This window comes from Protopterus annectens, chromosome 15.part0 (genome assembly GCF_019279795.1).
Source record: "Protopterus annectens isolate FY-2018-M chromosome 15.part0, PAN1.0, whole genome shotgun sequence".
NCBI classification, from domain to species: domain Eukaryota; kingdom Metazoa; phylum Chordata; order Ceratodontiformes; family Protopteridae; genus Protopterus; species Protopterus annectens.
The window spans coordinates 479,386,480-479,409,107 of NC_056749.1; the positions used below are offsets into that span (position 1 = coordinate 479,386,480).

General features: G+C 38.7%; 1 protein-coding gene and 1 long non-coding RNA gene across 2 annotated transcripts in view; both read right to left on the reverse strand.

The window, feature by feature from the left end:
• The window catches only part of ATG4A (autophagy related 4A cysteine peptidase), a gene marked incomplete in the record, with an annotated part of 835,516 nt that overhangs the window by 364,672 nt on the left and 448,216 nt on the right, over positions 1–22,628 (reverse strand).
• LOC122789770 overlaps positions 1–22,628 on the reverse strand; it is a 223,784-nt gene that overhangs the window by 54,225 nt on the left and 146,931 nt on the right. The window contains exon 2 of the long non-coding RNA XR_006362880.1: positions 14,892–14,994. This is a non-coding gene — a long non-coding RNA (uncharacterized LOC122789770). The remainder of the gene's footprint in view (positions 1–14,891; positions 14,995–22,628) is intronic.

Consider the following 22,628-nt stretch of genomic DNA (forward strand, 5'->3'; position numbering starts at 1 on the left):
TTGGAGAGGAGAGCTATAGGGGGAAAATTAGACAGATCTACAGAGATTCCACCTTGGTGAACAGGAATGGTGTAGAATTTCTTACAGAGAGTAGGAACAGTGGGTTATTTGATGGAGCAGTTAATAAGAATGGAGACTGGGTAAGCAACAGAGCTAGCAGCAACCTTTAGGAAAAAGAGGTGGTAAATTATCAGCTGATGGGAACATTTAAGTTTAAGAACATTTTTAATGTAGGTAGTGGTGATGGGACTAAATGAGAAAGAGTGGTTTTGTAGTTGGGGAGGTGGTGTATGGTGATGGATTGGTTGGGTTAGAAGTTGGCAAATGTTGGCAGATAGTATTAATAATGTAAGAGTTTAAGATGGAAGCTGTTTCTTGGGGTGAATTATTAGGGCAAGGGTTAGGTGCAGATCAGTAACCTGGGTGGAGAATTTAGTTAACAGTATTCCAACATTTTTTTGGGATTGCTAGATCGGGAATTAAGGGGTGTGAAGTAGTTTTTCTTTTCATTGCTAATATGTTTTTTGGCCAGATTTCTAAGCTCCCTATACTTTTGGAAGTGTAAGTGAGACTTATTGTGAATTTCCATGCAGAGTCTCTTTTTAAGATGAGAGAATGGGTAGTCTTGGTGAACCAAGGAGAGCAGCATGATTTTATTTGGACTATTCTGGGGGGGGGGGGGCAAGGGAGTTAGCAATGTTTAGGAATATGGAGTTAAATTGATGAATGGCTTCATCAAGAGGTAGGTGGTAAAGGATGGACCAGTCAATTACAGAGAGATGACTGTTCAATATTTCAGGGTTATAGTTGGTAAGCTTAGGCTTTCCCTAAACTTTTGTGGTCTACTGAGGTGGGGGGGGGGTATCTTTGGACAAGAATTTGATAGTGATCGCTCAATGAGTCAGGCAGGGATTCAGGGTGGCGATAGAGATAAGGATGGGAAATGATAATCCAGCCAAGGGTAGAAAAGGTGTTCGTGGGTTTGTGATGGAAAGTGGGTGAAGAGATAAGCTGAGTGTAGCCATAAAGGTCAATGCTGTTAGTAGAGTAGTTAAAGGCGAGGGCAAGGTAACTGATATTATCACCACCCAGAATGATAATTTCATTAGGTATAATGTTAGTGAGCCAATGAAGGATCTGTTCCAATAAGGGTATGTTGTCTCCAGGGGGTATGTAGATGGCAACTATGGATAGGGTTTTATGTTTGTTTAGTTTACAATTGGCGATGATGATTTCAGCAGGGAAAAAAGGGGGGTGGGCTATTAAAGGGGGATAGGGTTAAAAGGTCAAAATACATAATGCAACACCTCTAACTTTTTTGTGTGTTCTGTCATGGCGCAAGATGTCATAACCAGTTGGAAGGAATTCAGTGTTGAGGTTTCAACCATGTTTCTGAAAGAGTGATTATATTGGGAGAGCTGGCCTAGTAACCTCCTATGATACTATGAAAAGAAGGCAGGATTTGAATGAACTATGTAATGTCCGACTGACAATAGTTGGGTAGATGAGTGATTTATAGTGTTTGCAACTAGAATTTTGTCAATATAGTTTGGGATGTAAAATGCTTGCAAAAAAGATTATGTCAATAAGGTTTGTTTTCCTTTATATGAATGTATGATTATTAAATTATCAATTATGACATAAGCAAAGATGTTTCTTGTTTAAAAAAAATGTATATACAAATGAGTCGAAGCACAGGGGGTTAATACTGCCAGAGCAGTTCAAATACAGCTATCCTGCACACCAAAACCATCACCTTACATGCATCTGTAAACTCAGGGTAAACCAGCTATCAACAGGACTACTGTCTTAACCAATGATACAATCAGCAGTACTGCTGCTAGTGCTATACTATAACGACACAAGACTAAGCCCACATGCACACAGTACCATCCATTCACGGACAGAGAACACACAATTCATATGTATAGGTACAGTGTAGACATAAGGATATACAACCGAATATATATATATATATATATATATATATATATATATATATATATATATATATATATACACACACACACAGGGTCTAACACACACACACACTGTACCATACCTCCATCCATGGGAGCACACAGTTCGCACAATTTATATGTATAGCTACAGTGTAGGCATACATTTATAAACATGTATATGTATATATATATATATATATATATATATATATATATATATATATATATATATATATATAGAAGGTGAGATGCATGTTGCCAGTGAATTAAATAAAATAAGCTACAGAGGTGCCATAAAGCGACTCTTCCTTACAATACCATCACCCAGCTTACTGTGCCAGTTTTCCCAGTGACATTTACACCATCTCTTTTACCACTCTAGCACACAACTGTAACTAGTCCTTTATATGTTGTACTTTTTTTATAGGGAGATGCAGCCCCTCTAATTCCTAATATGGAGACTCTGCCTCATGTTCCCAGTGCCTAAAAATAACTACATTTAAGGTCATACCATTTGAGAAGAGAATAACCATTTCCCCTTTCTCTTAGTAGATGTGACCTCTGAGGTTGTACATTTTTAGACTGGGCAAAGCTGTGGCACAGCCCTCTACATCATAGGATATGGGGTGCTCATCCCCCAGTAAAGAAACTTTTAAATGAGTTATTTTTTTCATATATTATTGGAGTATTACAACGACAAAGAAGTGAGGTCAGCAGGTTAGGGAGCAGTAGGGAAGACATCTGACAGTGTAGGTAGAGGTCGTAATAGATGGTCACTGGAGAAAAAGGATAGCTGCTACACTGTGCAACAGTGAGCCAAGCTATACAGTCCAACAAGGCTCTGTAGCATACTGTGACATTGCTGTCAGTCATGGAGTAAAAGGCCATACTTAAATGCAACTGGTACCTGGTATGCATAAATGATTAATGAGTATTGCACAATCAGGCCCAACTATCACTTAATTCTGTTGTCCATAGCTGCAAACTAGGGATACTGCAGCTCCAATGGTATATGGAATGCTCCATTTGGCTACCCACTCCACAACTATTTTTCTCCCATATCCATACACACATGAGGTTATACTGGTAGGTTGTCTCTCACACAGAGATGCAGTTAAAATAATCCTGCCTAAACAGCTGCATGTTGAAATGCACAGGGTGTCATGCTATGCACTATAGCAGGAACCCTCACACTATGCATTGTTGTAGTTGTTGCACATCTGTCTATGCACCTTTGTTGCAAAAGACACTAATTCCCTCAGCATTTCTTATGGGTATATACAGCAATGACACTAGGCTATTCTGACTGCATCTTTCACAGAAATATAAAAAAAAACTGACTCATCACCCACAATGTTGGTGATGTAAACAGCACACAGGCTGTATGACCCCATTTAGTGATGGCTGACTCCAGGGACCTACAGCACACATTCCTTGACACTTATCTCACACACACATACACATCTGTTTAAGCTGCATTTCTTACTGCATTACTTTCTGAATCCCCCTCCACCAAAATGATCATGGCACCATATGGCTTTTGGCCACATGGGTTGCCATACTATGAGCCCACATAATCCATAAAACTATTTGCTATGCCACATATGATAGAGCTAACTCCAGGTGTCATGCTGTGCACCTTTCATTGCGTGGCCATTTGTTAGGCTGGTGGTTTGTTTCTGCCAACACCTGGTACACTGCTTCGTATCATGTACATTTTAACCAAAGTGGGTCAAGCCACATGTGCTGTCAAGCATGCGGTTGTGTTTATAAAGCATGGACATGCAGGGATGCAGCTAGGTATTTGCATTCTGTATTCACAGCCTCATATTACTGCCTCACCCCACCTCACTTTCCTTAACCATACACATCTCTCCAAATGCTGCCCCTACACATCCTTAACCATACACATCTCTCCAAATGCTGCCCCTGCACAGTGAACAAACATAATTTTCATCTGTTGCAGTAATGAGAAATGTCTGGCTTTCAAATAAATAACATATTTGCGTTCCAGTCAGTGGTGTGGTTAATAGTTTACATTACACAATTCTACACATGCTATTTTGCAGAGCTGCTCAGAAAAACATGTACTCCTTTGGATTACATGGTAATGCCTTTGTAGGCATGGCAGGATATGGTGAGCAACAGGCATCTGCCCTGCAGCTGGTATAGAAGGCAGACCATGCCTATTAGTCTACGATGACTTCAGTATTACCTGCCTTGTATACACCTTTCTCGTAAAAAGGTCAGGGATCACTGAGGCTATGTAATAGTATAACAGGTAAGATGGACAACTGAACTAGATGGTGCAAGTACAAGTATTTGAGATTAATGTTGTAGCTCAGCATCCTCTAAAGTGTTCTAGTAGTTTACAATATGTACAGCACCTCCTTCTGTGACGATAGCAACTCAGCTGCAAGGAGGAAGAATAAAAGCCCCCATTCCCAAGCCATAATCCCCTCAGTTCTGGCTAATAAAGAACTAGTGCTCGTGAGTCTATATATAAAGCAAACAGGAAAACAAGGATGTGCCCAATTAATTCGCCTCTCTTAGCTATCATGCCATAAATGTTATTGTTTAATTTATAAGCTTTTACCAAAGGGTTTGTAAATAAAACAGACTAAACATGTTACTTGGAGATCCAACAGATCATAGCGTCAATTTTTAACTTCCAGTTTTCCCTCTATACAAATGTTAGAGCATCTGAACTAACAGGCAACCAGGTGAGAATGTTTTAAACAGAAATAACCATTCCTCCGTATTGAAGACTTAATCAGCACAAAATGCACTAATAAAACTACTACTATTAAAATTATAAATTGATTTGCATCTTGCACATTGGACAAGGTGTGCCACACTGGTGTAAGTGGTATTCCCATAGCAGTACATGGCTTCCTATACTACACCCAACACTGTCTTTTTATACACATACATGCTGTACACTTAGCTTTTGCATGTCGTGTGATCCTTTTGTCGCTCTTCCTAGATTTTTTTTTTCCTTTGTGCACCCTGCTATAGCTGGATATTTATCCCTCTATGTACACACAAAGAACTTGCTCTTTGCCCAGCAATGCTTAACTATCATCTGTGTGCAGTGCATTGTGCTACTATGTGGTCTTCATAATGGCACTGCTATGCCATATGCCTGGCACTTGATTCTATCATCGTTCATTAGTGGGATACCTTCAGCTGGACTTGCAAAGCAATTGAACAGTCTCTGCATGCTTTAGCATGTTACCCTAAATATTGTGTCAGTTACTAATGCATGATCTGCTGCCATTTTCAGCTCTGTACGTCAGTGTGCATGATCCACTACCCTGTACATTTTGAGCATTCTGTTCCTCAGCAAGCATCATTTCCTTGTCACTCAGACTGCACTGTTAAACCAAACATCACGTTTAAAACATTTTATTCACAGTGCTAGGTACGGTCTGATTGTTCTGTGGTTTGTAGTGTTACTTAAGCATTTTTCTGTGGTTTACGGTATCGCTTGAAAATTCTGCTACACTGTGTGATGTTTTCGCTTGACAATTTTTTTTATAAAGTGCTGTTGTAATAGGCTTCTCTTTCCATATCTGTGTACATTTCGGTAATTACTAAATGGTCCCAAAGAACACAAACTCGAGGTAATAGGAGAAAAACAATTTATAAAGCGCTATTCGTCAATTATGTTCCCTGGGTTAAATGAGAAATGTTCTATTCAGTCTTATCTGAAACTTAGGAACTTGTATTGATAAGAAGAAAGTCCTTGGATATTTATATTTACCCTTACTTAACATTTTTATTACAAAGAACATAATTGTGCCTGTTTTTTACTATTAAGTAACAAGCACAATTTATCAAGCATAACATTAGGAATGTAGAGAAAAGATTTATTTACATGTATTTATATATGGATACATATTTTACAGAACTTACGTAGTAGCTTCATTAGAGTACTTATTTTAAATGTTTTTCATCATAAGAAATTGTACAAATGGGGTCATTGTAAATTAGAGTGAAATGGTTTTAATTGTTACCAATTTACTATGTAAATTTGGTCACATGACCTTTTGAATATATGTAAACTGTTTTTAACCGGAACTGAATTGTTTTCATTGTCAAATCATTGCATTTGACGAAAAGCGCTTTATAAATTGTTTTTCTTCTATTACCTCAAGTTTGTGTTCTTTGGGACTGTTTAGTAATTTTAGTAGTTTAACTTTTTACATTTCTGTAAGATATACTTACTACTGCTTTAAGGGCTTCCTTAAAAAAAAATACATCTCATAGTATCATATTGGCCTGAATACTACACCTCATCTATACAGATCCATTTGGGTTGCTCAGTGGTATTCCACTTTTCCTGTTGTAGTGTTTGTGAGATGTATAGCATCAGACAGCTGCTTTTACTACTTTCACAGCTTAGTTATCTGGCTTTAGATGAAACTCACCCTATGTCTTAATTCTTTTTTATTGCAGAAATCACAAACAAAGTTGGAAAAGTATGCCTTACAGGTACAAATCAAAGTCATTGTTATGTACCTACCATTTACTGGTGTAGCTGTGGGACCTCCGTTTTATAAGCAGCCCCTAGAATCACCTACCATTTCATTGTTTCACAGTGAATGCCAGTAATGGACATTACTGAGAGGAACTGAATAATACCGTTAAGACTATGGTGGATCAAGCAGTGAAAAGCAACAGCTTTCTTCACAGTTTTGCAACAATGGCTAAGAAAGGAAATAAAACACATTTTTGCACATTAAAACTCAAATGACACCTAGAAAAGAAGTATTGATGTCATTAGGGACTCTCTCTGGGGCTCAGTGTGCTATTTGCTTTAGTCAACATATATATTTAAAAATGAGGTACGGAAAGATGCAAGTTATCAAACTCATCACTCAAGGCAAAAGTAAAGTTACATGATAACTCTCAGCTCTAGAATACTTTGTGGTTATTATACAATGCTTTAGCTGCTTACAACAGTACTTGTATTTTCTGCTCAAAGGTGTTGTGTTCAATAACCTGTCAGGTTGTTTGTATTTTCAGTAACTTTTTTTAATTAAACATATCAACCGGACACAGACACAATGTCAAGGTAACACAATTTTTGATGAACAGAACACTAGTTACTGTGTAAAAGGAGAAGAAAGGGACAGAATCTTACATTTTTCTTTGACTGTATTCAGTGCTTGACTTGTGCACCTTCAGTCTGGTTTGGCTGAAAATTTTAGCCTTCTTCAGTGTAGTATGTAGTGTGCAGTCTTCTACTCTGCTTAGACTAATGTATACTAAAATGGGGAAAAACGGAATACTGAAAGACATTTAAAGCCAAAATTAAACACTACTTAGATAAAAATGATCTAAAGATGAAAGCTCCTCATGGTAGGTAGTCGAGGTGAAATCTTTCACAATTTGATAGCACATAACCCCTGCATCATTGTAGAGGTGAATTTGTCATTTACACCTGTCAACACCTATGGTTACACAGCATGTCTTTGAAGACTGCAATCAGAAAAACTGTACATATTCTGTTAAAAAAAACTGTAAAGCACATCACCAGAAATGCTTTTCAATTAACAAAATTTGTAGTTAGAACTAAAAACAGCCTGGCAACCATTTTACAAGTCATAATTTCAGTAAATGTTTCAAAATAAATTATTCACTTTTAGTTTTTCATTACCTGTGTTCCAAATGCAACTAGTAGCTGCAAAAGCCATTTACAGAATGTCAGCTCTCAAAAATGTATTTCTTTCAAATGGCTACAGTTTCTAAAACCTGCATAGACCCACCAAACTTTAAAGTAACATTGCATTTATTATTATATGTCTATTATTATATGTCATTAAGGACCAAACCACTTTAGACTTGTATGGAATCAATTAAATGAATCAGTTATATTCCGTTAGGTTTTGGGGAGAAAATGGTGCTGAATGGTGTACAGCAAGATAGATTTAAAAATAATGTTTCAATTACTTTCAGATTGTACGACAAATCATTCCCTTCCTCTCTGTAGCCCAGTATACCACTGACTTATTTCGGTGGTGGTGCTGCAGTAGCATTGTCGCCTCACAGTAAGACGTTGTCCTGTTCGATTCTGAGCTGAAAACATCTTCTGTGTGGAGACATGCGTGAATGGGCGTACCTTCTTTGAAGGTTGTGCGTCAGGGCTGGCAACTTGGCACGTAAAAATCTACTTGCACAAAATTCACTAAAGCCGTCACTCCTTGCAAACACTTAGTTTATTTAAAACGCTAAAAATGTACCACATTTTTCGTCTAACCCGAATGGTTAAACTTCTTCAGAACAAGCGCCAGTGTCAATTACAATTCAAACCACTTATTTATAAACTTGCCCGCCACATTTTCAAGGGCTTAAGTATCTCTTAAAGGTGTATACTGTTTGAAAGCATGACATTTCATTAAAAAGAATTAAATTGCTTTTGTTACGAACCTATCTTTAAAATCACTTATGCATCATTACAGCAACCCTATTTCCTAAAAATCTACTGCCAATCATTAGCGGACCGGAGTTCCACTGTGGCGACTCCTAACCGGGAAAAGCCGAAAGAAGAATTTATACTGCATTACTAGTTGCACAAGCTGCATAAATATACTTACACATCACTGCTTACACCCCTTGTGTGAGCACGCACACACACACACACACACACACACACACACACACATGTGAAAAAGTGAAGTGTTTTAGTCTTAGTTTAATAGTAATAATTATACATGTAAGATGTGATTTAGACAGTCAAGTTTTGCCATCTCATTTGCAACTTTGAAAAAAAGCAAAATAGTAATGCTTTTTTGTGTGTTTATTGGCTGATAACATGCTGAAGAGAATGTAACAAATTTCACATCACAGTAAATTATGCTAGTCTGTGACAGAATGATTACTCAACTGTCTCTGACTTTGCCTCTTATTTTGGCCCTGTCCCTCAAAAGGTTTACATTTCTGGTAAATTAAAGGTCCAAAAAGAGGAAGGACATTGTCAAGCAAGGTAAAAACTGAATCAATCTGAACAAGCAAGAACCTAATAAAGTCCACCAAATCCAAATTTGACTAAAAACAGCCTTTCAAGCTAAAGTCAACCATAAGGCTTTCTTTAGTTATGGACAAAACCATAAAGGCAACACCCAATACTGTGCTGAACTATTGGTGAATGTAAACAACTATACAGAGCCAGAGGATATAGCGAATCTGTTGGCCGAAAAATTTAACTCCAATGTTATCCCTCTATCATCCCAAGTCGCCCTCCAGGAAATACCACCACCATTTATGCACCAACTCTCACTAGGGAGCAGGTCATCACTGTGCTTTAAGGCCAAGAACACTGCTTCAATGAGCCCCGATTATATCCCAGGATGCATCCTGAATAGCATAAAATATGACCCATAAGAATGGAGGACTGTAATTCTTCCCTCTCTCTACACAAAGAGGGGTCCTTCCATAAGCTTAGAGAACTATATACCCATAAGTCTGACTAATCTCATATGCAAGGCCATGGAAAGAATTATCCATGAATCTGATAAACAATGATATAGGAAACTTACAGACACTAGACCCTACACAGTTTAACCTGATGGACTTCAAGAATGTCATTAAAGCTATGGACAAGGGCAACACGGTTCACACTGCATACTTCAACCTGGCCAAGGCGTTCAACATAATACCCCTCACAGACATTGCAAACAAACTCACAAAATTAGGCATAAACCCATATGTCACCTGATGGATAGGCAGCTGGTGAACTGATCAGACAAGAAGTTAGGACAGGGGGATCCACCTCCACAAAGTGGCCAGTCATTAGCAGAGACGACAGGGATCAGTGCTGGTGCCTCTCTACCCTTTGGTATCTACTTCTCTGAAGCAAAGACAAATGTCAAGGGCATCTCACTAACCACATTTTCAAATGACTGGTCAGTGAATCCCCTAAAGACACACATACCTTTCAAGAAGGCCTGAAATAATGAACTAGTGCTAGTGCTAGAGACATGTACTAAAACTCAATATAAAAAATGAATAGAACCATTTGGAAAGTCAAACACCCCTGGAAATTACCACATTGATACTACACTCCTAAAAGTAGACCCATTGGTAAGGGATCTGGGAATTTGTTTTCACGGGAATCTGGCCTTTGACCATCATGCGTCTACTGCAGCAAGAAAAAATCATTCTACATTGCAGAACGTATAAGTAAGGGGATGGCATTCAAGTCCAAGGAGGACATTGCTCCACTGTGCTTGGTTCTCAGAGCAGAGTACAATGCACCCTTCAGCATGCACCTGACTAAGCACTTGAATCAGCTTAAGAGAGCAGAGAGATTCCTCTAAGAATAAAGGGAGTAAACAAGAAGTCCTATATGGATTGTATCAAAGCCCTATCTGTGTACTCCATCTCCTACTGACTTTTGTGCAGCAATCTACGTGTAGTCTAGAAGGCATCAACTGATCACACACTGTGGGATTTGTTCCACGTCTGCAAAACAAATAGTATCATAAATACCCTTCTAAGGGCCTAAACCCGGTCTGTGACAAACAGGGCATGTTGGAGGGACAGATACAAGTCTCAAAGATTACACCTTTTCTTGAACAGCCTTCCTATCCATGTGAAGCAAAGCTCATCCCTAGCCATATCCAAATGCATCTTGGACCAGTGGATGGGAAATTACAAACTTACCCCTGTTTTGGCATCTATATCCCTAATGGACAGGGGCAGCCCATGAAAACTTGGCGAGTACAAGCCTGTAGAATAACTTGTAAAATTCCTTGAGGTACTGACACATCAGCAATATTTTGGTAAATGTGGGGTAAGCCTACTAGGCTTAAATTGCTCTTAGGTCATCAGCCTATTAACCACAGATGACCCTATTACTGTAAGTCAATAATGTCAGACATTGGAGTCTCATACTTCAGTTTTGATTTCAAACCTTTCTACATTAACTGTAAGTGAATTAAGAGTAACACCACCCCCAATTTTGGACCATAGTCCACTACCATTCCCCTAATTATTTTCAGCTTTGTCCAGTATTCTTTTGCAAAGAAGGTGAAATGTACTGTTTTAGCTTGCATGAGGTTGGCCACCTATCTGTACATACAAACCAAAGCATAAAAAGATCAAGGGAATGAAGGCCAACTTTAAGATGCTCAGAAACCTCACTCCCCTCCGCCATTTGCATCACAGACAATCCCCATACTATCATAGGAGGTTACTAGGCTACTGACCCAGAGGTAATTTCAAGCCTAGTTTCATCCCACTGTAATGCCATAGGTATTCTAGCCAATACCCAGGATTGTATTTGGTAATGACTGCCCATGTCCAGAAGGGTTGTGGGCACTATCCCCAGAATGAATTTATGGTGCCCCATCCACTTGCCCAGGTTCCTTTTAAACAAACAGTGTCAGGGTTGCTGTGCTTCACATGAATTGGCAGTCTATTCCAAAGACATGGCAGTCACTGGAAGACAATCTGTCCCTTCAGCACATCCTATTCAAGTCGCAAACCATATTTAGGTTCCTGAAACAGGTAGCTCTAGTCGCATTTGATTTACGATGTGCAGCAAATTAGGTTTGGGTCACAGATTGCTCTGTAAGCTAGGCACAAGTCTCCTCCAAGAAGTGTATAGAATATGGAGTAAAGTGACATGGACTTTAGTTGGTCTGTGTAAGGCACTTGTTGCAGTCCCTTGACCTTTGTTAGAAACCTCTATGGTCTCTCCAGTTGCTGCAGGTGCTTTGTACAGTACATAATAAAAAGGGAGTTGTATTCAATTATGGGCCAGATTAGTGATGAGTATACAGGGGTTATAGCCTCCTTTGCTTTCGAGGCAATGCCTTTGCTAATCAAGTGTGCTACCTAGAAACTCTTCCTTACTACAGTAGGCACATCTCACACACAGACAAAAAGGTAAGAGTTTTGAATTATATTACAACATGATGTGACAATGGCAATGCTACAGGAAACACATTTGCAAAGAAACAAGTATGTCAATTTGATAAAGGATTTCAGGATGCAGAATCAGCAGAACAGTGACAAAAGAAAAGGGGAGTACTTATATTAACTGCTAGAGGAGATGCAATAATGATAGAAGAGGAACAAAGATATTAAGGGTTGATTTGTGGTGGTAACAGGCTAATGCAAATTAAAAGGATTTCCTAGCATGTATTTATATTTCACATAAAACAGTTATGGAGCTTAAGAAAATTTGGGAGAAATAATCCGCATTCAGTATGGAATATTACTTATAGGAGGGGACTGGTACTTGATTTGAAACAATGAGGATATATATGGAGAACCTGAAAGAGAAAATAAAATAGGGTAGATTTCTTAAGAAATTTATGAAGATAACTGGCATGGAAGACAAAAATTCAGTAGCAGAAACTCTGACAGAATTTACATATTTCTCAAGGTACAGTAACTGGGCTAGACTAGACAAATTATATTTCACAGAAGCATGTGCATTTAATTGAAGGCTTTGACACATCCAATAACTATTTCAGATCATGTTCCAATATCAACAAAGATAAAAATGCAAGGTAATAAAGTACATATTAGAAACTGCCACTTTCCCACCTACCTGATAGAGGTAGCATAAATACAGTTGAATAAACCAGATACCAACATTTTTCTAGCTTTCACAATAAAATTATTTTGATAATAAATATATTTACAATTACATGCCAGACATTTGTACATCCCAATAGGCTTAAAAGATTGATTACTGGACATACTGTTCAATCTAGCTTGAAAGGATATCCGAGATTGGTCCTTCTACTATCAGATACTGGTGGCTTACTTATATTGGCACTTATACCATGGTAACTTTTAAGAAATCTCCATTTCTGACCATTTCCTTGATCTTTAAACCTACTAGGCCTATCTTTTTCACATCCAAATAAGCATCATTAATTAACATCTAGGTAACCTTTCTGTAAAAATGCTTCACTTCACACAGCTTGGCAATCATCATCAAACTGACAATCCTCATCAGTCAAATCTGCTTGCTCTAATCAACAGTTCTCTCACTATATTGTTTTTCTGTGCCAATGGCTATAAGTTGTCATAAAATAAATGCTTTGAACTTTTTCTTAAAAATTCTAATGAGCAATAACTCCTGTTTTTTTTTTTTTTTGTAAACTATCAAATGTAAATAGTTGATAGAATTAAAATCATATGCAAGTGTAAAGGACAAAATAAATCCTAAATATTTAAATAACTGGTGAAACATAGTAACTGGGATTACCTTACTTTGATATTTTTTATTGTTTGGAAAGGATTTGTAAAGTTAGACTTCTAAACTGTTTCACATTCCCAGCTAGACAACAGATTGATGTAACTGGGTGCCATATCTGACCCCATAGCTAATCCATTGGTATGTTTATAAAATAGGAGTTGGACTGAAATAGAATTACCTCTCCAAAACCTCTTTAGTCTGCATTGCCTATTGGAAAAAGGCTTGTTGAAAGTAAAATTTTATGCACTCTGTCCAAACCTATATCATTAGGAATAATGGTATACAAAGAAACTACATCAGTTGTGACCAAATGTCACTCTCACATTGCTGCAAATTAGTTATGCTTCTAATAAATTTAGAATTATGTATGTAAACTTTGCTCTTGATTCCAGCCTTTTGCAAATGTTTAGCAACAAAATAAAATACTTTGCTTCAGTCTTGCTCCCCTGTCTAGCAATTGTAGGCCTAAAAGGGAGACTTTCCAAACTTGCATGTATTTTGGGCAAGCCAAAAATATGACTATTAATGAAATTTAATTTTTGAAAGACAGAGAATTGTGGTAATCAGCTGCAAGTCCAAAACTGTTTATGTTGCCATTTGTTTGGCATGTAAAGTTTATTATATTGGTAGAATTTCAAGAGAACTACTCTGATGAAGTTCCATTGTTTTGGAGCAAAATCACGTACACAGCATTAAAGTTTGATTTTTTTTTTTTATATACAGTTTGTTGTATTCATTACTTATGCTTTAACTATTGTATGGTTGATGTGTTTTGGAAGTCTGTTATTTTATATACACAGTATAGAATCTACTGTTTAGAAGCGTTACAAGATGTCTCAATCATGTGATCTACCGGATGATAGGATGCGCCAGTCTGGCGAAAGGATTCTAACACATCGTTTGTTGCGATGGTATTCCTCCTTTCAGTCTTAGACTTCCTCCAATCTATTGCTGATCAGGCTGCAAGCCTCCCTACTCACTCCTGAGATTTCTACCCCACATTCCAATCTACGTCTCCTACATTCAAGTGTAGGTGGACACCATGATTTAATTTATCTCAAAAATAATGTGCCATTCTGTTCTTCCTCTACTAAACTGCTTGAAAAAGCATTTTGCTTAAAAAGAATCAAAATGACATCCCCCAAAAAAGAAACTAATCGAACATAAACTGCACATCCCTAATACAATTTATAAAAAAAACAGGAGGCATCCACTACATGCCACATTCCAAAACTGTATATGATTAAGGCAAAGTTACTGTTTTATATATATATATATATATATATATATATATATATATATATATATATATATATATATATACATATATATATATATATATATATATATAAAATCCAACAGTTATCTGTTTTCATCCAGTTATTATAGATCCTAAACTGACAAGCTATGAGGACACATCAAAAACCAACAGTAGATATAATGACCGTCTCAGGACAGAGAGACCTGCATGTATACCCAGGAACATTTATCACTGTCAAGCAACCCTCCAAGAAGCCTTTGAAATATGGGAAGAAAAAGTCAAGGGGAAATCCACAGATAAACACAGATAAACAGGGTAAAAATTGAAACTCTTCATAGAAAAAAAACATGAGAGCCCGAATCACAAAATAGAACATCTTGAATTCAAGATTAGATTGAATTTTTATACTAAAAATAAAAATGTACTATTATATTTCACATCTCACCTGTGTTTAGTTGTAGAGATAAAATGATGGATTATCTTTTGAGTATTAGAGTTCCTACCTGTTCTTCTTTGGAATGGACAGTCCCATTTTAGGCAGTTGGGTCCTGTGAAAAAAAATGGCAACTGTCCTGAGATTAAGACAAATATGTTTAAGTTTTAATAGTTGCATAAAACAGTTATTTTGTATCTGGAACACAGATATTATATGCCATAGCATAAGCAACTCAAATGCTATAAAAATAAGCTTTTGAAGTTCTGTCCTTTGAACTGGCCGTGAGTATGTTTTGTCCTGCAAATCTCACATTTCTACAAAAAATGTCCCACTTTGGGGATTTGAAAAGGTGGCAACCCTATTGACAACTTGCCAAATTAAATTTCCCCGAGTGTCACTCAGTTGCCCAAAGCACCAGGCACCAAAGAACACAATGCCGATCACCATTTTCCATAAGAAATCATTGCTGGAGCAATTTTTAAGTGTGCACTAGCAGGAATTTTCTTTTACGGGACTTTTCCCCTTATTTTAATTGGTGTGACCTAAGAGTGGAATACAAGTTTGGGGGGAGGGTGATCCTTCAAAAAAACACTTCAAGTTAGCATTGTCACCCATTCTGCATTTCTGGCATTATTTTTTTGCATGTCTGATGCTCAGGGTTTCACCACTAAGCATATCATAGAAGAACCATTCATAATACCTCTCCAACTCCTATCTACTCGTCTCAATATACACATACAATGCATTCAGTGAAGGCCTGAAGGGTTCAGATATACTCATTAGATCTATTGGGAGTAATTCCCAAGTCTGCTTGGGAATAAGGAAAAACTGTTCTCAGTACTGTGCTGCTTGGTTCTGGATACTTGCAAGGAAGCCATTGCAGAGTTAAGAGATCTTTATCTATAATCTCCAGAACAGATGGCCTGAAATGAGTGCATAACTATATGGATCCAAGGTGAATATGCCTAAATTACTGCCTGCATAAAAAAATGACAAACCTATAATTTCAGATTCTGTTTCCTATAAAACTGCACTCTCTGTAATACTGAATTAGTGTAATTATTCATTTATACAATTACTATGATATTCTAAGATGAACAAATATATTAAAATGTTAAGATGTTGGACATAAGCTAAATGATCTACATAAATGTATGTAATATGCTACTTCTATGTTATTTATGTTAATCTATGTCCATTCACCAGGTACTGTCAAGTCGCATCTGGACTCCCATAGCAACCACTTTAGCAGTCAGTGGCATCCTTACTAGGCAAGCAGTGAGTTGAAGTAGACTGTCAGAATGCACATAGCTGTGTCATGTTAATTGATGCTGAATGTTCTGCAAATCTGTGCACTCTTAAAATATACTGAATTATATCCATTATGATACAGTGCTTACATGTTACTAACTTGTACAGTCTATGTGTAGTTTTTCTCCCCAGGCATCCACTGCATATAGGCTTTGCCCAGTCAATTGTTTCAGTAAATAAAGGCAAATAAATTAATGAATACATCACTGCTGTCTGTGTAGCAGTGCCCTCAAATCTACTACTACTTGAGAAAATTTGTAGTAGTAACCCACATACAATAAAAAAAGTTAAACTTTGTTGCATAGGTCACAGATCAGATTTTTACCTTTTTATGCCAATAAAGCAGACTGTAATGAATGAACACTTAAGCAGAATTAGCTCCTCTGTAGTTCTGCTTCCTAAAACAGCCACATATTGCACAGCTGTGAATTATTTGCTCAAGACGCACAGACATGTTGACCAATAAATGACATGCCCTTTCATTTTACTCACTTATGTCTAAGTGTAACTTATGTACTTTCATTAGCATTCAGTCAGATAACTGCACAAGGATGATTATTTTATCAGCCTTGTACATCAGTCCTTATAAGTATGACTATAATGTGTGTATGGAATGCATAGTTTGTGCAGAGAATGTAAACTGCTCAAGTCCCTATTATCAAAATAATTTCTCACAGTAACTGTAGCTCTAAGCCATCTCCTGTGTAAGACTTCAGTGCCTGTAGTACATAGATTGTCAAAGGTGACTCTGATACAATCCATGATACTTCTATAACCTTCTGTAAGAGATAATTTTTACATTTAAGTCTGCTGATGCAGTTAATGTAGCTGTTGTCCTAGCTTGCTTTGTACTCAAAGCTTATTAAATCTGCAGTGACAAAAACATTCTTTGCAAACATGCAGAAACCATGCGCAAATGCCTTTTTTTTTAAAGATATTTTAAGTGGTCTGTTGTCAGTTTCCACCATGGTAGTTTTCTAGTATATATAATATACTCATGAAACTTTAAACATTCACAAATTATTGCACTTTTCTCAGTTTGTGCCTAGCAATTAAAGGCCTATATGCACAGGCAACAGATCTGCCCTACTATAGCTAAGTTTCTCCTAATGCTTGTCATCTCATATCAAGTTACAGGATGCTAGGTAGTGTTACATTACAGTGTTTCAAAGCTGGTACTTCCCTAACCTAAAGCAACTCAATTTTCTTTCCAGACTTGCTGACCAATGCCATTCTGCATCGAGCTGTAGCAGCTTTCTCAATGGTGCTGTGACCTCTACAATGTATGGAATAAGCTTTGACAGACAGTGTACCATTCAAGATGATTCATTCACTTTGCCAACATCTGGCTAAGACCATTTACAGTCAATACATGTCCCTTTAACTTAGTGAACTGAAAACTGTCATTTGGCTTTGTATAGTTTTAAGCCAGCAATGATACCTTATGGGGGTTATCAGAAAAATGACATACTGCCCAAGCCTGGAGAGGCCTGATGCCACAACCTGGGGTCTCGCCACCCCAGCAACGTCCATTATTTCCCCAATGCCATCTTTGGAAGACATTAAATAATGGACAATCTGTTTCATATATTTTAATTAGTATATGCATTTTTTATTTTTATATAAAAAAATCCCTCTGACTAATGTTTCAGACTTGCTGTAACATTAAATCATGGTCATTGTTGGAGGAAGTATTTTACATACAAAATTTAAGTGATGTGAGTATGTAACATCCTCAATCGCACATGCAGGGACACAGACTCATATGAAGTGAAACAGATGCACATACATGCCAGGCAATTTCAATTACTCTCAATTTCGAGTACACTTCAGATGTCTCATTATGATCAGATGAATACAAATATTCTTGCTGTGCATGCAACTGGATCCCCTCTCTTCTCAACTGTCCCTTGAAAATGACTGAATTTTTGATAAATCAATGAATACTGTCAGCCAATGAAACCAAACCATTTCATACAACTTATTGTTCAGAAAATACCCTTTGAATGAAAACCTCTTGCTCTATTAAGTGAATTAGCATTATATTTAAAACTGTAAATGGTTTATGTTTTTTTCCCTCATATTTTTGGATTTTTGCAGAATGCCTCAGCAAAGATGTGGAGAGGTATGCCTTCAGTCTGTCCCTCTCTCACAATATCCATTTCACTCTGTCTCTCCCTATGTCTCACACACTCTCACAAACATGCACCCACACAAAGCTTTCAGTGTAAAATACATTTTATAAACAGATGACACCATTTTATTGCATTCCATACCACTGTCCACTTTAAACACAAAGGCTCTCCATTTAATCCAGCTTTTAGTGAAAACTCCATGTTTGCCCTTATTACCCCCAGTCACATTGCATCAGCTCATTCTACTATTAATAGTGAGAAGTTAGCAAAGGCCCACCCCTTTAGCTTCTGCATATTGAATTCTCATAATCTTCTGTCTCTTCACTTTCTATATATAAAAAAAAAAAAAAAAAAAAAAAAAAAACTGTTTCTTACCTTCCCTGGAACTACTGTAGTCCTGAAGATACAGATTTGCTGTATCCAGTACTTTCTGTAAGCTTCTGAGCGGTGCTCTTCAATTTTCCCTTAGATCTGCTAGTTCTCTGCACTCCTGCACATTTATTAGCTTATTAGTCTAGCACTTTACCAGATTTCTTGTAGCAATTACTGTAGCACACAACAGTGCTACCAGGCCAGCACTAAATGTTCTAAAAGGAAACTGCTCCAGTACTTATTAATGCCCACCCCTCCAGGCATGTCTAAAAGTCAGTTCCCTGTGCTTTCTCTTATTAGCCTGGTGAGCTTAGGCATCGAGAGGCAATGTAGCAACTGCTTCATGTATACTGACAACCCTATCCTCTTACCTCCCAACACTCAGACATGCAAAAGATGCACTTGTATATCCAAACTGGAAGCACGCACTCTCCATCCAAGACCGGAATAGCTGGTCAAGAGAAGGTCAACATTTGCACCACACCACATGGAACACACAGCCCTCCAGAACACACACCTGCACTGCCTTCACATACAAAAACAAACCACACACGCTTCGTGGAGGCTGTCAGTAAAACTCTACCAAAACAGCAGAGACCTCCAAGGTAGAAATGCACTCAGCCACCACAAGACAACACCAATCATGAGACACACAACTCTCCTAAACAGTGCGTCACTCAACCAAAGACCCCAAGGCAAAACAGCATGCCCAGCACACTAGTCATAGGTGACTCGATAGTGAGGCACACTGATGTCCCACTCACTAGGTTGAATAAGGAGAAAGTAACAGTCAGCGGCCTGTCAGGGGCCAGGATCCACCACATAATGCATGCACTCTGGTACCTCAACAACAGGTACAGATATGACTGTCATTGTACATGTGGGTATGAATGACCCGAGACATACCTCCCTGGACTACATGAAGAGAGACATGGAGGAGCTCTTGGATTATATAGCCCAGATGGTTAGGACTCTAGCCCTGAGCAGCCTCCTACCATCACCCAGAATGATACCACAGTACAAGCAAAAAATGACCGATTTTAACAATTGGCCAAGTTTCTGGTCTCATTCTAAGGGGAGCCAGTATCGGTCTGCCTGGGATAACATGATTGACAGACCTAGATGCTGCCAGAGATTGCTTGCATCTGTCACCCATGGGCTTCGGGATACTGGCCAAGGCTCTTAACACCCCTATTGTGCCTTTTTTAGGCGGTGTTTCAAACACCAAATTACCATTGTTAACAGCTACAAACAAATGCAATTGGAGGGCCATGCTGTTCAACGCTAGAAGTCTAAATTTCAAAATGCACTTGCTCGAAGTACTACTTAAAATAGAGAACATCAACATGTGTGCTGCAACAGAGACCTGGATCAGGGCAGCAGATAGCACACCCCTGCACTACCAGGCTATAACTCATTCCATACCTTTCGGCCCCAGAAATTGGACCGATGCTTGAAAGGTGATGGTGTTTCCATATTCATAAAGCATGCACACACCTCCAGACTAGTAGCCCAACATGATGCATCAGAGATACTTCAGGTGCAGCTAACATTGGGTAAGACAGCGATTCAGGTCATAGCCTGTATAAGTCCCCAACCATGACCCAAGACTCACACTACACTTCCTAAGCACCATGGAGAATATTAGGGTTCAACCTAACACTCATACAGGGTGACTTCAACTACCCCTCCATTAACTGGGAAAACTGCTCATGTACCAATGCACTTGCCCAACATTTCCTGGAATTCATTAATTCCAACGCCCTGGGACCAGTTCATTCTTACCCCCACTAGATGTAGCAACATACTAGACCTGATCATTACTAACATGGGTGACCGTTGCTCTGTACCAGTAATCAACTCCTCCCTGGTTAGATCAGACCACAAACTAATCACCTTGGAAATCCACATCCCTCTGCCCCCGCAAAGGTAACCACCATGAAAAACTAATCCAAAGCTAACTTTGGGCTCCTAAAACAGAGGTGGTTAACTTCACAGCACCCATGCAATTGGAGAACAGCTGCATGACTGCCAAATCATACACTAATGCCCTGTATGAACATGTACACAAATGCATGGATCTCGCCATACCCAAAAGAACCAAGACGCACTGCTCCAAAAAAAAGGAAGTCAATCTGGTGGTCCCCTGCCATAAACAAACTCTAAACAGAAGAAGGAAACTGAATAAGTTGAAGTCCCAAGACTGGAAAAACTCCCTTATCAGCCTCAACAAAAAGTTGAGATTCCTCATCAAATCCTCTAAAGCTAGCTATGAAAACAGGATTGTACCAGAGAGTAAAGACAGCCACAAGACCTTCTATAGTTATGTAAAGAATCTCCACGGCAATACCCAGATTTGCTCGGAGCTGTTGCACAATGGCACCTCCTATACCAAGCCAACAGATATTGTCAATATACTGTCCGACAGACTCCGTGCCAACTTTACCCCTCTCTCCCCCACCAAAGGACCAATCACAATATCAGTAGATTGCCAGGCACCCAGTATTACTGCTGCACAAGTTAAAACAGAACTGCCCAAGGCTAGGAATACAGCTTTTATGGGACCTGACAATATCCCTGGCTGTGTTCTACACGACTACAGAGTGAACTCGCACCTCATCCATGTGCCCTGTTCAATCACAGCCTCAGCTCAGGCTTTGACCCTACTGAATGGGCACTGCTGAAATCATTCCTCTCCACAAAGGAGGAGCAATTACAGACCCTGGGAAATAACACCCCATTAGCCTGACAAGTTTGATATGCAAAGCTATGAAACGCATCATCATGGACCTAATAAATAAAGATATACGGAACCTCCAAACTCTGGATCCCACACAGTCTGGTTTTGTGAAGGATAGATCATGCCTGCTCAACCTGTTCGACTTCTTTGAGTCAGTCACCAGAGCTGTGGATGAAGGCAAGGTGGTTCATACAGCCTACCTTGATCTGGCGAAGGCCTTTGATACCATTCCCCACTCAGGAATCATAGAAAACTCACTAAGCTAGGCATCAACCCCTATATCACTAGGTGGGTTGCAAACTGACTCACAGATGGAACTTACAGTGTGAAAGTAGCCGACTAAGTCAGACTGTCGACCAGTCATGAGTGGAGTCGCACAGGGTTCGGTCCTGGGTCCTCTCCTGTTAGGCATATACTTCTTTGAAGTCCAGGCCAACACAAAGGGACTCTGGCTGACACAGTTTGCAGACAATTGCAAGTTGGGAGCCATAATTAACTCCCCAAGTGATGTTGAAATCCTACAGAAAGGCCTTACTGAGACCAACGACTGGTGTCAGAACCATGGCCTTAAGCTCAGTGCCAAAAAATGTGTTGTCATCCCCTTTGGGAAAAACCCGGTTCCCATGAATTACCACATCGATGGTAATCCACTGAACACAGAAGGTGTCATAAGAGATCTGGGAGCACAGGTTGACAGCAACCTCTCTTTTGACCACCATATTGCCATTGTGGTCAGAAAGTCCTTCTATGTGGCACATCTCATTGCTAAGGGTTTTGCATCCAGGAAGAAAAAGAGGTCATTGTCTCCCTCTACTCTTCCCTCATTAGGCCAATCGAATACAATGCCCCATTTGGCATGTACCTCACTAGACACCTACAACTGGACAGGCTGCAAAAATACCTCACAAAGAGGATCTTGGGCCTTAAACACTTGTCCTATATGGACAAACTCAAAAAATTCCAACTATTCGCTGTCTCATATTGCCTACTTAGAGGCAATCTCTGCTTGACTTACAAAGCCATGTCTGACCCATCTCTGTTATAAATGCTACATCTAATGAAATCCCATTCCCTCCACGCTACATGCTCCAGAGACCTCAACCTCATTACCACAATCAACAGAACAAGCTGGAGGGACAGGTTCATAACCCACAGACTGCCCATGCTGTGGAATAGACTTCCCATACA